Genomic DNA, 15,047 nt, shown 5'->3' with positions numbered 1-15,047 from the left:
TTTCCACCCCTAGTACACACTGGATTATTTTGAAGCCGTCTGGATATATTTTTAAGGTAGAGACAAGATTTCCTAACATACAGGATGAGGCATGTAAGAGAAAATGAGGAGTCAAAGACTGTTCCAAGATTGTTGGACTGGGCAGCTGAAAGGCTAGTGTGGGCATCAGCTAAGATGGGGAGGACTAGAGGTGAGGGAGGTTTGGGGTGGAAACCTTGGTTTTGGACAGGTTGAGTCTGTGACTGATTAGGCAGTTAAGTGCAAATGTCTAGGAGTCAGTAAAATGTATGGACCTGGAGTTTGAGAGAAAGTAAGTGCCTGGAGGCATAAATTTGGGGACCACTGACATATCCCATCCACTTGGATGATGTCATCAGGAAATGAGCATAGGTAGAATAAAGAAGACCAAGCTTCACGGCCTCTGTGTACAGTAGAACGTGTGTGTGTTCAGTCGTGTCGACTCATCGTGACCCTATGGAGTGTAGCCTTTTAGGCTCCTTTGTCCATGGAATTTTTCAGGCAAGAATACTGGAGTTGTTGTCCTGTCCTTTTCCAGGGATCTTCCCAACCCAGGGAATGAACCTGAATCTCTTACATCTCCTGCACTGGTAGGCAGATTCTTTTACCACTGTGCCACTTAAAGAAGGTCCAAACCCCAGAGCCTGTGAATATGTTACTTTACATGCAAAAGGGATTTTGCAGATGTGATTAAAGTTAAGAATCTTCACATGGAAAGATTGTCCTAAGTGAATGAAAGGGAAAGTGTTAGTCATTCTGATTCATTGCAACCCCATGGACTGTAGCCTGCCAGGCTCCTCTGTCCATGGAATTCTCCAGGCAAGGATACTGGAATGGGTTGCCATTCCCTTCTCCAGGGGATCTTCCTGACCCGGGGATTGAACCCGTGTCTCCTGCATTTCGGGCAGATTCTGTACCATCTGAGCCACCAAGGAAGCGTCAGATTGTCCTAAATTATCCAGATGAATCCAATCTAATCACATTGTATGGTCAGGCCACTCAAGATGGCTGTTCTCTTGCTTTCCATACATCCCCTGCTGCTTTACTTACACCCTGCTCACATGACTGACCTTACTACATGCTTGCCCTGGCCCAGTTAGTGATTGTTTGAACTTTTAGATCAGAATATCTCCACCGTGATAGTTTATCAAAGGGGTGGTAAGGGGCATCCCCCTCTGCTGGTTTCCTGAGTAACCAATGAGCCAGCTTGATATCAGTTCACCCTATAACTGGCAGAGGAAATGCAACCTACTCCAGCATTCTTGCCTGAGAAATCCCAGTGGACAGAGGAGCCTGGCGGGCTACAGTCCATGGGGTCACTAGGAGTCAGATGACTCAGCATCTGAGCAGCAGCTCCTACCTGAAGGAGTGGAGGAAGCGGCTGAGAGCTCCGACTGAGAAGCAGCCAGGTGGATCAGAGGAAACCAGTGAAGATGGTGTCCCAGAAACCAAGGAGGTAGCGGGAGCCTGGGCCATGTGATGCTGATCAGTCCAATAGAAGAAAACAGAGATGCCGCCATTGGACTTAGGAGTGTGGTGGGTAATTCTCTGAAGAGTTTTCTGCAAAGGGGAACAAAGACATGGGGTGAAATTTAAGAGATGCTTGTTGTCACTTTTTTTCTCAATGGAGCAGTGGGACTTCCCTGGTGGTCCAGCGGTTAAGAATCCACTTCCCAATGCAGGGAACACAGGTTTGATTCCTGGTGGGGCACCTAAGCGCCTGTGACTAGAGCAGTCACATGAGGTCACCATGCCACAATTACGGAGCCCGTGCACTCTAGAACCCATGTAAGGTGACTACTGAGCCTGAATGCTCTAGAGCCCGTGCCTCACAAGAGAAGCCCGAGCACCACAATGAAGAACCAGCACAGCCAAGAAATAAAAATAAATAAGATGGGAGAAGACGCAGTATGTTTGTAAGCTGGTAGGAGTGAGAGAGAAAGTGAGAAATGAAGAGAGAGGGGAGACTAGATGGAGGGCTATTTCTGAGAAGAGAACGAGCTGAATCAGCTTTTCTGGAAAAAGAACTTCAACAGGCGGAAAAGCAGAGCCTTGGGTGTTATTGGAGGAAGCTGTGTGGCAGTTTTGCCAGGAGTCTATGATCTTCTCTTCTGTTTGTATCATCTCCTCAGTGAGGTAGAAGGTGGGGCCAGAGCTGAGGAGGTCTGAAGAGAGAGAAGACGCAGAATAATTCCCTAGGAGAATGGCAAATGTCATGAGGATGGCAAATGGTATTGTTAAATTAGGAAAACTCAGCAGTGGCCACAGGACTGGAAAAGGTCAGTTTTCATTCCAATCCCACAGAAAAGCAGTGCCAAAGAATGCTCAAACTACAGCATAGTTACATTCATCTCACACGCTAGCAAAGTAATGCTTAAAATTCTCCAAGCCAGGCTTCAGCAATACGTGAACTGTGAACTTCCAGATGTTCAAGCTGGTTTTGGAAAAGGAAGAGGAACCAGAGATCAAATTGCCAACATCTGCTGGATCATTGAAAAAGCAAGAGAGTTCCAGAAAAACATCTATTTCTGCTTTATTGATTATGCCAAAGACTTTGACTGTGTGGATCACAATAAACTGTAGAAAATTCTGAAAGAGATGGGAATACCAGACCACCTGACCTGCCTCTTGAGAAACCTGTATGCAGATTGGGAAGCAACAGGTAGAACTGGACATGGAACAACAGACTGGTTCCAAATAGGAAAAGGGGTATGTCAAGGCTGTATATTGTCACCCTGCTTATTTCACTTCTATGCAGAGTACATCGTGAGAAATGCTGGGCTGGAGGAAGCATAAGCTGGAATCAAGATTGCTGGGAGAAATATCAATAATCTCAGATATGCAGGTGACACCACCCTTATGGCAGAAAGTGAAGAAGAACTAAAGAGCCTCTTGATGAAAGTGAAAGAGGAAAGTGAAAAAAGTTGGCTTAAAGCTCAACATTCAGAAAACTAAGATCATAGCATCTGGTCCCATCACTTCATGGCAAATAGATGGGGAAACAATGGAAACAGTGACAGACTTTATTTTTCTGGGCTCCAAAATCACTGCAGATGGTGACTGCAGCCATGAAATTAAAAGACGCTTGTTCCTTGGAAGGAAAGTTATGACCAACCTAGATAGCATATTAAAAAGCAGAGACATTACTTTGCCAACAAAGCCCATCTAGTCAAGGCTATGGTTTTTCCAGTGGTCATGTATGGATGTGAGAGTTGCACTGTGAAGAAAGCTGAGTGCCGAAGAATTGATGCTTTTGAACTGTGGTGTTGGATAAGATTCTTGAGAGCTCCTTGGACTGCAAGGAGATCCAACCAGTCCATCCTAAAGGAGATCAGTCCTGGGTGTTCATTGGAAGGACTGATGTTGAAGCTGACACTCCAACACTTTGACCACCTGATGCAAAGAGCTGACTCATTTGAAAAGACCCTGATTCTGGGAAAGATTGAGGGCAGGAGGAGAAGGGGATGACAGAGGATGAGATGGTTGGATGGCATCATTGACTCGATGGACATGGGTTTGGATGGACTCCGGGAGTTGGTGATGGACAGGGAGGCTTGGCGTGCTGTGGTTCATGGGGTTGCAAAGAGTCGGACACTACTGAGCAACTGAACTGAACTGAAATCATGTCTGCCGCTTTTGTAACCCCATGGACGGTAGCCTGCTAGGCTCCTTTGTCCACGTGACTTCCTAGGCAAGAATACTGGAGTGGGTTGCCATTTCCTTCTTCAGGGGATCTTCCCGACCCAGGGACTGAACCCACATTTCCTGCCTTGGCAGGCGGATTCTTTACCACTGAGACACCTGGGAATCCATGGATGAGAGAAGCACAGTATAACTGCCAGGCAGCATTCAAGACCCACTTAAGGGTCACTTACTTCCAAAGGGAAATAAATAAAATGGAAAGTACCACTAAAAATAGATCTGCAAAGGGAGTTTCCCTGATGCTAGATCTCTAATTCCCCATTCACATTCCTCTGACAGAGGCTGTGAGCATTCGTCTTGAATTCTCTTCTCAGCAACTTTTTGGCCTCTCCTCATGGGGCCTCTGGGCTCTGCATTGTTAGCCGCCTCCCTGGAGCTAGTCTGCTGAATATCCTGTTCAAGGCCAGATGAAACAATTTTTCTGTTTCCAGCTGTACCACACCCTTTGGCGACCTCCCACTGAGTTCTTTCTGATTTCTGGTCTAGACAAGACCCTTCTTTTTTTGTGTGTGCTCATTTGCATAGTAGAGATTATTGACATCAGCCAGATCCCAGTGAGTGCACAAACTCGTCTCAGCCCAGGTTCTCAGCCTCAGCACCAGTCCAGGCTCCTCTCCCAGGTGGCATCTTCCTTTTCTTTGGAAAACATCATGTGACGTCTCACACCTGAGTAACAAGGATACACCCCTTGTAGAAATGATACAGTGATCACCATGGGTAGCACTTTCCTAGATCTTGGGGGGCGGGGGGTGGGGTGGGAAGTAAGCATAACCAAGGAGGGGAAGGAGGAAGAAGTGCTTATTAAAAAGGTAAAGTCAGGGACTTCCCTGGTGGTCTGTTGGTTAAGAGTCTGTGCTTCCAGTGCAGGGAGTGTAGGTTTGGTCCCTAGTCGAGGAATCAATATCCCACACTCTGCGGCACTGCCAAAAAAAAAAAAAAAAAAATACAGGTTAGGTCAAAGGCAATCTGTTCTAATCCAATTTAGTCACATTTTGGCTATGTAGGACTGAAGTGTGTTTGTGCCTGCTCAGGCATGTCCGACTTTTTGCCACACCATGTACTACAGCCCACCAGGATCCTCTGTCCATAGAATTTTCCAGGCTAGAATACTGGAGTGGGTTGCCATTTCCTTCTCTAGAGGATCTTCCCAACCCAGGGATAGAATCTGAATCTCTTGCTTTTCCTACATTGGCAGGTAGATTCTTTATCACCACCTTGGAAGCCCTAGGACTGGGGAGGTAAGGTTACTAAGAAGGGAAAAACCTAGAAAGGTCACTGTAAAATTGGGGAAGATATTTTTAGATGCATAGGTGAAGTCTTCATTTTCCATGGAAGCTTCCAGAATTGGCTGCTTTGGGCTCTGCTCCATGTAGAGTCAACTATTTGCTATTTCATCTGGAGGAAAGCTCCTTTGCTACCTTCATAATCCCATTCACCCATTCCCTCTGCCAAAGAGCCCTCTGGCCGTAATCGCCAACTTCAAAACTGTTTTTCAGACTTCAAATTCCACGTCAAATTTTACCTCCTTTATCATCTTTGGTTTTTTCAGCCAGAAGTTTTCTTAAGCTTCTTCATAAGTTCTTAAAGCAATGTACTTCTTATTTTATTTATTATCACCCTGATGAAAGTGAAGTGAAAGTGTTAGTGGCTCAGTCGTGTCTGACTCTCTGTGACTCCTTGGACTATAGCCTGGCAGGCTCCTCTGTCCATGGGATTCTCCAGGCAAGAATACTGGAGTGGGTTGGCATTCCCTTCTCTAGGGAATCTTCCTGACCTAGGGATTGAACCCAGGTCTCTTGCACTGCAGTCAGACTCTTTACTGTCTGAGCCATCAGGCACAAGGTAAATGCTATCAATCTACTAAGAAGCCTTTATTAGACTCCCCTCCCCACCCCCAGTAACCTTACTCTTGCAAAGGAACCATAAGACTTCAAAGTCAGGGTGTCCAGAAGAAGGCTAAGACTCCAGGATTTAAAAACCATGGTAATAAGGATGCAATATAAGTCACATGGCTGAAGAATTGGTATACTGGATTCTGTCTGTAGTGTTCCAGTTTCTTTGACTCCTTCTTTGACCGGAAGACCATTCACTGACAGACAGCAGGGACCTGGTTCAGATGTTAGATGGAAGGCACAGGAGAACTAGGAGGAACTCACAAAATACAGAAGGGTTAAGTTTAAGAAAATCATTACAAAATCTTACATTTCAAATCATATAAGCAAGAGATGGATCACAGGATTTCGTTGGTGATCCAGCGGTTGAGATTCCACCTGCCAATGCAGGGGCACAGGTTCAGTCTCTGGTCCAGGAAGATTCCACATGGCACAGGGCATAAGCCCATGTACCATAGCTACGGTTGTGTCTACAACTACAGAGTCTGCAGTCGAGAGCCCAAGAGCCACCATTACTGAGCCCACGTGCCACAACTACTGAAGCCCTTGTGCCCTAGAGCACACGCTCTGCAACAAGAGAAGTCGCTGCAAGGGGAAGCTGGCACACTTCAAACAAAGTGCAAACACTCACTGACACTAGAGAAAGACTGTGCACAGCAGTGAAGACCCAGTGCAGCCAAAAATAAATAAATAAATACATCTTTTAAACAAGAGACGGATTAAAAAGTATTATTCACACCACAGAAGCACCTAAAGCAGGGGTCCCCAGTTCCCAGGCCATGGTCAGGCACAGGTCCTGTTAGGAACTGGGTCACATAGCAGGAAGTAAGCGGTGGGCCAACTTCATCCGTATTTACAGCTACTCCCCATCACTCACATTACCTGAGCTCTGCCTCCTGTCAGATCAGTGGTAGCATAATAAATGTAATGCACTTGAATCATCTTGAAACCATCCCCCACTCCCACCTATGGTCCATGGAAAAAGTGTCTTCCATGAAACCTGTCCTAGGTGCCAAAAAGGTTGGGGGCCACTGCCTTAGAGTATGCCTTTGGATAATGGTATAGTGAAGGGCAATGAAAACAGAATTTGACTTACAAAAAATATACACAAATTCTGAGAAACATTCATTATACTAAAGGTAGTACACTAGACAGTTCAGTCATTCAGTTGTGTCCGACTCTTTGTGACCCCATGGACTGCAGCACACCAGGCTTCCCTGTCCATCACCAACTCCTGGAATTTACTCAAACTCACGTGCATTGAGTTGGTGATGTCATCCAACCATCTCATCCTCTGTCATCCCCTTCTCCTCCCACCTTCAATCCTTCCCAGCATCAGGATCTTTTCTAATGAGTCAGTTCTTCCTTTCAGGCGGCCAAAGTACTGGAGCTTCATCTTCAGCATCAGTCGTTCCAAAGAATATTCAGAGTTGATTTCTTTTAGGATTGACTGGGTTGATCTCCTTGCAGTTCAAGAGACTCTTAAGAGTCTTCTCCAACACCACCATTCAAAAGCATCAATTCTTTGCTCTTGGTATGGATCTAACAGAAGCAGAAGATATTAAGAAGAGGTGGCAAGAATACACAGAAGAACTGAACAAAAAAGATCTTCACTACCAAGATAATCACAATGTTGTGATCACTCACCTAGAGCCAGACATCCTGGAATGTGAAGTCAAGTGGGCCTTAGAAAGCATCACTTGAACAAAGCTAGTTGAGGTGATAGAATTCCAGTTGAGCTATTTCAAATCCTGAAAGATGATGCTGTGAAAGTGCTGCACTCAATATATCAGCAAACTTGGAAAACTCAGTAGTGTCCACAGGACTGGAAAAGGTAAGTTTTCATTCCAATCCCAAAGAAAGGCAGTGCCAAAGAATGCTCAAACTACTGCACAATTGCGCTCATCTCACACGCTAGTAAAGTAATGCTCAAAATTCTCCAAGCCAGGCTTCAACAATACGTGAACTGTGAACTTCCAGATGTTCAAGCTGGATTTAGAAAAGGCAAAGGAACCAGAGATCAAATTGCCAACATCTGCTGGAACACCGAAAAAGCAAGAGAGTTCCAGAAAAACATCTATTTCTGCTTTATTGACTATGCCAAAGCCTTTAACTGTGTGGATCACAATGAACTGTGGAAAATTCTGAAAGAGATGGGAATACCAGACCACCTGACCTGCCTCTTCAGAAACCTATATGCGGGTCAGGAAGCAACAGTTAGAACTGGACATGGAACAACAGACTGGTTCCAAATAGGAAAAGGAGTACGTCAAGGCTGTACATTGTTACCCTGCTTATTTAACTTATATACAGAGTACATCATGAGAAATGCTTGGCTGGATGACGCATAAGCTGGAATCAAGATTGCTGGGAGAAATATTAATAACCTCAGATATGCAGATGACACCAACCTTATGGCAGAAAGTGAAGAGGAACTAAAAAGCCTGTTGATGAAAGTGAAAGAGGAGAGTGAAAAAGTTGGCTTAAAGCTCAACATTCAGAAAACTAAGATCATGACATCCGGACCCATCACTTCATGGGAAATAGATGAAGAAACAGTGGAAACAGGGTCAGAATTTGTTTTTTTGGGGTCCTAAATCACTGCAGATGGTGACTGCAGCCATGAAATTAAAAGACTCTTGCTCCTTGGAAGGAACGTTATGACCAACCTAGATAGCATATTAAAAAAGCAGAGATAATACTTTGCCAACAAAGGTCCGTCTAGTCAAGGATATGGCTTTTCCAGTGGTCATGTATGGATGTGAGAGTTGGACTGTGAAGAAAGCTGAGCACTGAAGAATTGATGCTTTTGAACTGTGGTGTTGGAGAAGACTCTTGAGAGTCCCCTGGACTGCAAGGAGATCCAAACAGTCCATCCTAAAGGAGATCAGTCCTGGGTGTTCATTGGAAGGACTGATACTGAGGCTGAAGCTCCAATACTTTGGCCACCTCATGTGAAGAGTTGACTCATTGGAAAAGACCCTGATGCTGGGAGGGATTGGGGGCAGGAGGAGAAGGGGATGACAGAGGATGAGATGGCTGGATGGCATCACCAACTCAATGCACTTGTGTTTGGGTGAACTCCAGGAGTTGGTGATGGACAGGGAGGCCTGGCATGCTGCGATTCACGGGGTAGTAAAGAGTCAGACATGACTGAATGACTGAGCTGAACTGAACTGAACGCTTTCCTTATGGTCCAATTCTCACATCTATACATGACTACTGGAAAAACCATAGCTTTGACTAGACGGGCCTTTCTCAGCAAAGTAATGTCTCTCTTTTTTTAATATGCTTTCTAGGTTTGTCACAGCCTTTCTATTAAGGAGTAAGCAGCTTTTTATTTGGAGGTGACAGTCACCTTCTGTAGTGATTTGGGAGTCCAAAAGAATAAAATCTGTCACTGTTTCCACTGTTTCCCCATCTATTTCCCATGAAGTGATGGGACCAGATGCTATCATCTTAGTTTTTTGAATGTTGAGTTTTAAGTCAGCTTTTTCATTCTCCTCTTTCACTCTCATCAAAAGGCTCTTTAGTTCCTCTTTGCTTTCTGCAATAAGGGTGGTGTCATCTGCTTATCTGAGATTATTGATATCTCTCCTGGCAATCTTGATGCCAGCTTGTGCTTCATCCAGCCCAGCATTTCTCATGATGTACTCTGCATGTAAATTAAATAAGCAAGGTGACAAAATACAGCCTTGATGTACTCCTTTCCCAATCTGGAACCAGTCTGTTGTTCCATGTCCAGTTTTAACTGTTGCTTCTTGACCTGCATATAGGCTTCTCAGGAAGCAGGTAAGGTGGTCTGGTATTCTCATTTCCTGAAGATTTTTGCACAGTTTGTTGTGATCCACATAGTCAAAGGCTTTAGCGTAATCAATGAAACAGAAGTAGAATTATTTTTTCTGTAATTCTCTTGCTTTATCTGAGATCCAGTGGATATTGGCAACTTGATCTCTGGTTCTTCTGCCTTTTCTAAACCTAGCTTGACTATCTCGAAGTTCTCAGTTCACATACTGTTGAAGCCTAGCTTGGAGAATTTTAAGCAGTACTTTGCTATTGTGTGAGATGAGTGCAATTGTGTGGTAGTTTGAACATTCTTTGGCATTGCCTTTCTTTGGGATCAGAATGAAAACCACCCTTTTCCAGTCCTGTGGCCACTGCCAAGTTTCCCAAATTTGCCAGCATATTGAGTGAAGCACTTTAACAACATCATCTTTTAGGATTTGTAAAAGCTCAGCTGGAATTTCATCACCTCCACAAGATTATTTCCTGGTAACGCTTCCTAAGGCCCACTTGACTTCGCACTTCAGGATGTCTGGCTCTAGGTGAGTGATCACACCATCGTGGTTATCTGGGTCATTAAGACATTTTTGTGTAGTTCTTCCGTCTATTCTTGCCACCTCTTCTTAATATCTTCTGCTTCTGTTAGGTCCCTACCATTTCTGTCCTTTATTGTGCCCATCTTTGCATGAAATGTACCCTCAGTATCTCTAATTTTCTTGAAGAGATCTCTAGGCTTTCCCATTTTATTGTTTTCCTCTATTTCTTTGCATTGATCACTTAGGAAGGCTTTCTTCTCTCTCCTTGCTATTCTTTTGGAACTCTGCATTCAGATGGATTTATCTTTCCTTTCCTCCTTGGGGTTTCACTTCGCTTCTTTTCTCAGCTATTTGTAAGGCCTTCTCAGACAATCATTTTGCCTTTTTGTATTTCTTTTTGGGGATGGTTTTAATCACGGCCTCCTGAACAATGTTACAAACCTCCATCCACAGTTCTTCAGACACTCTATCAGATCTAATTCCTTTAGGTTATACCTGAATGATATAGTGGTTTTCCCTACTTCAATTTAAGTCTGAATTTGGCAATAAGAGTTTCATGATGTGAGCCACAGTCAGCTCCCAGTCTTTGTTTTGCTGATCGAATAGTGTCTTCATCTTCAGCTGCAAAGAATATAATCATCTGATTTCGGTATTGACCATCTGGTGATGTCTATGAGTAGAATCATCTCTTGTGTTGTTGGAAGAGGGTGTTTGCTATGACCAGAGAGTTCTCTTGGTAAACTCTGTTAGCCTTTGCCCTGTTTCATTTTGTACTCCAAAGCCAAACTTGCCTATTACTCCAGGTATCTCTTGACTTCCTACTTCTGCATTCTAGTCCACTATCATGAAAAGGACATCTTTTTCATGTTAGTTCTAGAAGGTCTTGTAGGTCATCATAGAACCATTCAACTTCAGCTTCTTTGGCATTGTGGTTGGGGCATAGACTTGGATTACTGTGATATTGAACGGTTTGCCTTGGAAATGAACAGAGATCATCCTGTCCGTTTTGCAAGTACTACCTTTCAAACTCCTTTGTTGACTATGGCTACTCCACTTCTTCTAATTCTTCTTCTCCTATTCTTGCCCATAGCTCAGTTCAGTCGCTCAGTCTTGTCCGACTATTTGTGACCCCATGGACTGCAGCATGGCAAGCCTCCTTGTCCATCACCAAATCCCAGAGTTTACTCAAACTCACGTCCATTGAGTCAGTGATGCCATCCAACCACCTCATCCTCTGTCATCCCCTTCTCTTCCTGCCTTCAATCTTTCCCAGCATCTGGGTCTTTTCAAATGAGTCAGCTCTTCGTATCAGGTGGCCAAAGTATTGGAGTTTCAGCTTCAACATCAGTCCTACCAATGAACACCCAGGACTGATCTCCTTTACGATGGACTGGTTGGATCTCCTTGCAGTCTAAGGGACTCTCAAGAGTCTTCTCCAACACCACAGTTCAAAAGCATCAATTCTTCAGTGCTCAGCTTTCTTCACAGTCCAGCTTTCACATTCATACATGACTACTGGAAAAACCATAGCTTTGGCTAGAGAGGATTTTGTTGGCAAAGTAATGTCTCTGCTTTTTAATATGTTGTCTATTTTAGTCATAACTTTTCTTCCAAGGAGTAAGCGTCTTTTAATTTCATGGCTGCAGTCACCATCTGCAGTGATTTTGGGGCCCCCAAAACAAAGTCTGTCACTGTTTCCATTGTTTCCCCATCTATTTGCCATGAAGTGATGGGATAGGATGCCATGATCTTAGTTTTCTGAATGTTGAGCTTTAAACCAACTTTTTCACTCTCCTCTTTCACTTTCATCAAGATGCTCTTTAGTTCCTCTTCACTTTCTGCCATAAGGGTGGTGTCATCTGCACATATGAGGTTATTAATATTTCTCCAGGCAATCTTGATTCCAGCTTGTGCTTCATCCAGCCCAGCGTTTCTCATGATGTATTCTGCATAGAAGTGAAATAAGCAGGGTGACAATATACAGCCTTGACATACTCCTTTTCCTATTTGGAACCAGTCTGTTGTTCCATGTCCAGTTCTAACTGTTGCTTCCTGACCTGCATACAGATTTCTCAAGAGACAGATTCTTGCCCACAGTAGTAGATATAATGGTCATCTTAATCAAATGTTCCCATTCTGGTCCATTTTAGATCACTGATTCTTAAAATGTTGATGTTCACTCTTGCCATCTCCTGTTTGACCACTTTCAATTTACCTTGATTCATGGACGTAATATATCAGGTACCTATGCAATATTGCTCTTTATGTCATCGGACTGTACTTCCATCACCAGTTACATCCACACCTGGGCTTTGTTTCCACTTTGGCTCAGCCTCTTCATTCTTTCTGGAATTATTTCTCCACTTTTCTAGTAGCATACTGGGCACCTACTGACCTGAGGAGTTCTTCTTTCAGTGTCATATTTTTTGCCTCTTCATACTGTTCATGGAGGAGCTTCCCTCATAGCATAGTCAGTAACGAATCTGCCTGCAATGCAGGAGATGTGGGTTTGATCCCTGGGTAGGGAAGATACCATGGAGAAGGGAATGGTAACCCACTCCAGTATTCTTGCCTGGAGAATCCCATAGACAAAGGAGCCTGGCAAGCTACAGTCCTTGGGATGGCAAGAGTCAGACACGACTTAGCAACTAAACAACGACCACCACCACCACTGTTCATGGTGTTCTCAAGGTAAGAATACTGAAGTGATTTGGCATTCCCTTCTACAGCGGACCACGTTCTGTCAGAACTCTCCACCATGACCCGTCCATCTTGGGTGGCCCTACCTGGCATGGCTCACAGTTTCACTGAGTTAGACAAGGCTGTGATCCATATGACCAGTGCTGTGTCTTCATTGTGACATGCAGGATATTTTACTTGGCACATGTGGGATCTGGTTCTCTGACAAGGGATCGAACCTGGGCCCCTTGCATTGGGAGTTCAGAGTCTTCACCACTGGACCACCAGTGAAGTTCCTTCAGTCTTTTTTAAAATGCATATTTCTTCCTTCCCAAGATTAAGATCAAACAGCTTGTATTGTCTTTTTATTCCATTGATTTACACTTAGAAACAGAGGCTATTTTCCACTACAATTAAGTTATCTATCCAAACCACACTTTCTCATGTGTAGTATTCCAGACTATGGACGGACCATGAATTATTATTTGAGCTCTCATTAATATTTCTAGTTTTGTATTTTACTGTTATAAACAGTGGGCAGGGAGCATCTTTGCAGAAATCTGTGTTCACACTCATGGTTATTAGGACAAATTCCTAAAAATGAAATTGCTGATTCATATAAACACCTATGGATTGAAAGGCATCCAAGCATCTCAAGACATGGACGGGAGAAAGGGATGTTTCCAGTTGCATTATAAACATTTTGTATGACATTGAGTGAGGTGAAGAGTGGTACTGACTGGGATTTCCCTGCTGGTCCAGTGGCTAAGACTCCTTACTACCAATGCAGGGGCCTGGCTTCAATCCCTTGTCAGGGAACTAAGATCGCATATGCTTTGCAGCACAGCCAAACAAATAAATAAATTTCATCATGTTCCTTTATCATATATTTTAAAACACATCATTTTTCTTAAATTGAAGTATAGTTAATTTACAATTTTATGTTAGTTTCAGGTGTATAGCATAGTGATTCAGTATTTCTGCAGATTATATTCTCTTAGGCTATTACAGGATAATGGGCACAATTCCTTGTGCTATACAGCAGGCCCTTATTGCTTATATATTTCATACATAGCAGTTAATCCTATATCCTTAATTTATCCCTCCCCTCTTCTCTCTCTTCTTTGGTAATCACCGAGTTATTTTCTATGTCCTGTGTCTATGAGTCTGTTTCTGTTTAGCATATACATTCATTTGTATTATTTTTTAGATCCCACATATAAGTGATATTATATAGTATTTGTCTTTCTCTGTCTGACTTATCTAACTAAGCACAATATTCTCTAGGTCCACCCATGTTGTTGCAGATGGCATTATTTCATTCTTTTTTGTGGTCAAGTAATATAATATTTATACATATATATGCCACTTCTTCTTAATCCATTTACCTATTGATGGGCACTTAGGTTGCTTCCATGTGTTGGCTATTGCAAATAGTGCTATGAACTTTGAGGTTCATGTGTCTTTTTGAACTAGTATTTTCATTTTTTCTGGATATATACCCATGAGTAGAACTGCTGGATCATGTTGTAGCTCTGCTTTTAGCTGTTTATGGAACCTCCATAATCTTCTCTAAATTGGTTGCACCAATTTACAATCCCACCAAGTGTTCCCCTCTCTTCCCATCTTCTCCAGCATCAGCCATTTGCAGACTTTTTTACGACAGCCATTCTGACAGGTATGAGGTGACATCTCATTATGGTTTTGATTTGCATTTCTCTAATAACTAACGATGTTGAGCCTCTTTTCACATCTGTAAGTCTACTCTGGAAAAAAAATGTCTATTCAAGTCTTCTGCATATTTTTTAAACATACCATTCTTAATGTCTACAATGTTTTTGTTCTTTACTAAGAACAAAATCATTTGTTCTTTACTAAGTTTCAAACAAATAACAACTATAGTAATTTCTGAAGGAAATTTTGTTTTTATTTTGAAAGGGGCACTTCTTTTTTTTTTTTTTTTAGTTAGTTTTGTATTTTATCACTGTGGGCAATAACTCTCCTTTCAGGTGGAGAATAAGACACTGGATTATTTTCAACATCAGCTTATTCTCTCCTTTGTAAGCAGTGACATCCTTCCTCTCTGATTCTGATCATCACCTCTAGCCCCTGTGAAGGACCATGGTTCTACAGGACCTTAGTGTCACCACAGACAGGAAAAACTCGAGGACTGAAGCCAGAGAGGTTCTGTCCAGGGTTCCAACAGAAACATAGTCCTCTTCTCCAGAGTCCAGAGGGGAGGCTGCCAGCAGCCCTGTCATTGCAACAGGAGGGTGAAAGGGCTGTTAGGCAGAAGGACATTATGTCCGGTAAGGGTTTTGAGAAAGGAAGGATCTTCAGACTAAAGGGGATGGATGGCAAGGAGTGCCTTGAAGGGCTTGCTTAGTGCTTTACACCTGAGCCAAGTTACCTAAACAAGGAGAGACTATTCTTTTTT

Source organism: Ovis aries, chromosome 3, assembly GCF_016772045.2.
Source record: "Ovis aries strain OAR_USU_Benz2616 breed Rambouillet chromosome 3, ARS-UI_Ramb_v3.0, whole genome shotgun sequence".
Taxonomy (NCBI): domain Eukaryota; kingdom Metazoa; phylum Chordata; class Mammalia; order Artiodactyla; family Bovidae; genus Ovis; species Ovis aries.
This window is presented reverse-complemented; position numbering follows the sequence as displayed.